Here is a 3,290-nt window from a genome sequence, read left to right as displayed (position 1 = left end):
GAGAGGGAGAAGGGTGTGGGGGGATTTGAGAAAGTGATAAAGAGGGAGAGGAAAATACATAGGATGGAGAGGTGGTATAGGATAAAGGAGGCAAAATATAATAAATGGTATGGGAGGATAAAAGGGGAGGGGATACCAGGGTACTTGAAGAAGGGGTGGGGGGAGAATAGGTGGCAAAGGTTAGCGAAATTTAGGTTGGGAAATGGGATGAGGGGGAACTGGTATTGGAAAGAGGAAGAAGAAAGGAAATGCAGATTATGTGGGATTAGGGATAAATCATGGGAACATGTGTGGGAGGAGTGCCTGGATTGGGGGGATGTAGGAAGCTGGCAAGAGATGGTGGAGTTGGTGTTGGGGGAGGAAGGGGAAGGGGGGGAATGGTTAAGAAGATTGGAAGGAATGAGAGAGGTGGAGAGGGGGAGGGGGAGAGGAAGATTTAGTTTGTGTGAGTGATGAGAGAGAGAGAGGGGGGGATGGGGAGAGCGAATGAGCGTGAGGGACGGCGGAAACGGAGGTCGCATGGGGGGCCGAGAGGGAGAGGGGAGAGATGGGAAATATTGAGGGGGTGTGTGTGTGTGTGGGGGAGTAGATGGGGTGAGGGGGATGGGGGGGTTTTTAGGTTAAGTTGGGCGATTGGGATGTATAATATGTAGCGTCGGAAGCGTTAGTGTAAGTTAGTATAAGAGATTAGAATAAGCGTTAGATAAGTTAGTTTTTAAGTTAGTATAAGTTAGTATAAGTTAGTATGAATAAAATGTAAACGAGCGTTAGAGTAGGCATTGAATTGTAACCCTGAGGGGAAGCAATAAATTCTACATTATTATGAGTTCCCCATGAAAAATAATCAAATTACAAGATTTGAACGATTAAACGATATATCCATTAATGTATACGGCATCATGGAAGAAAAGAACGAATCCATTGTTCCGGTACGTCTCAGCGATGTAAAGAGGGAAATGTGAACTTGCTGCACATTTCGGATCCTCGAGACCACAACACGGAACACTTCGCCTAAATCAAGGATTTATCCCGGCTCGTGAGCTCGCAGTTGAACAAGTATAAAGGCAGAAAATACATTTGCGATCGGTAAGTATATTTCACGAATTTAATTTATCAGAAGTATGCAATAAGGCGATAAAAAATGCAATGTTTGTAGGTGTCTGCACTACTTTCATTCCAACGAGAAGCTGGAGAGTCGCGCGGTAGACTGCCAAAAAATTAACGACTGTGCCATCATTCTACCTAGCGAAGACAATAAATGGTTGAATTTTAGCAATCACAGCAAGAAGGAGCAAGTTCCCTTTGTGATATACGCCGACCTAGAGTGCACACTGGAGAAGACGGCAAGGAATGGAGAGGATTGCAATTTGTACACATACCAACATCACAGGGTATTTAGTATAGCATTTTATATACGTTGCTCGTACGACGATTCATTATCCGAATTTCAAAGTCGTCGCGATGGTGACTGCGTCTCATGGTTCGTCGGGCAACTCGAAGAAATAGCACACCGCGCAAATACGTCACCTCGAGTTACCGCGTGTGATACAGCTGATGCGGGCTGTGATTAATGTCAAATCTCCGGACAATGCATGTTTCGCGTGGGCAATAGTTGCGGCTGTGTATCCAGCCGAAAGACACGCAGATCGCGCATCATTATATCCCCATTACACGAACGTCCCTTATAGAAATATCATACTAAGAATCATTGATAATTACTTATTATCCAGCATTTTTAATACTGAAAATAAGTAATTATCAATGATTCTTAGTATGATATTTCTATAAGGGGTGAGCTCACAGTTGAGCAAAAAAGCTCATAAAAAATACATTTGCGATCGGTAAGCACATTTCACGAATTCATTGTATCAGAAGTATGCAATAAGGCGATAAAAATTGCAATGTTTGTAGGTGTCTGCACTACTTCCATTCCAGCAGGAGGCTGGAAAGTCACGCGGTAGAATGCCAAAAAATTAACGACTGTGCCATCATTCTGCCCAGCGAAGACAATAAATGATGGAATTTTAGCAATCACAGCAGGAAGGAGCGAGTTCCCTTTGTTATATACGCCGACCTAGAGTGCACACTGGAGCAGACGACAAGAGATGGGGAGGATTGCAAATTGTACACATACCAACACCACAGGGTATTTAGTATAGCATTTTATATACGTTGCTCGTACGACGATTCATTATCCGAATTTCAAAGTCGTCGCGATGGTGACTGCGTCTCATGGTTCGTCGGGCAACTCGAAGAAATAGCACACCGCGCAAATACGTCACCTCGAGTTACCGCGTGTGATACAGCTGATGCGGGCTGTGATTAATGTCAAATCTCCGGACAATGCATGTTTCGCGTGGGCAATAGTTGCGGCTGTGTATCCAGCCGAAAGACACGCAGATCGCGCATCATTATATCCCCATTACACGAACGTCCCTTATAGAAATATCATACTAAGAATCATTGATAATTACTTATTATCCAGCATTTTTAATACTGAAAATAAGTAATTATCAATGATTCTTAGTATGATATTTCTATAAGGGGTGAGCTCACAGTTGAGCAAAAAAGCTCATAAAAAATACATTTGCGATCGGTAAGCACATTTCACGAATTCATTGTATCAGAAGTATGCAATAAGGCGATAAAAATTGCAATGTTTGTAGGTGTCTGCACTACTTCCATTCCAGCAGGAGGCTGGAAAGTCACGCGGTAGAATGCCAAAAAATTAACGACTGTGCCATCATTCTGCCCAGCGAAGACAATAAATGATGGAATTTTAGCAATCACAGCAGGAAGGAGCGAGTTCCCTTTGTTATATACGCCGACCTAGAGTGCACACTGGAGCAGACGACAAGAGATGGGGAGGATTGCAAATTGTACACATACCAACACCACAGGGTATTTAGTATAGCATATTATATACGTTGCTCGTACGACGATTCATTATCCGAATTTCAAAGTCGTCGTGATAGTGACTGCGTACCATGGTTCGTCGGGCAATTCGAAGAAAGCATACCGATTCGAATAGCATACCGCGTAAAAGTAATATTATCATCCAATGTCCCCATGGAAATATTGTCGAAAGAACAGTGGGCGATATTTCGCAATGCAATACAATGTCACGTGTGTGAGAAACCATTCACAGCAGAGGATACGTGCGTACGCTATTATTGTCACTTCACCGGCCGCTACCAAGGTCCAGCGCATTCAAATTGCAACTTAAATTACAAAAATTCATATTACATTCCAATCGTTTTCCATAATTTATCCGGCTACGATTCACATTT

This window comes from Odontomachus brunneus, unplaced genomic scaffold, assembly GCF_010583005.1.
Source record: "Odontomachus brunneus isolate Ranch 3 - 2012 unplaced genomic scaffold, Obru_v1 Obru_scaffold_172, whole genome shotgun sequence".
NCBI lineage: Eukaryota > Metazoa > Arthropoda > Insecta > Hymenoptera > Formicidae > Odontomachus > Odontomachus brunneus.
This window is presented reverse-complemented; position numbering follows the sequence as displayed.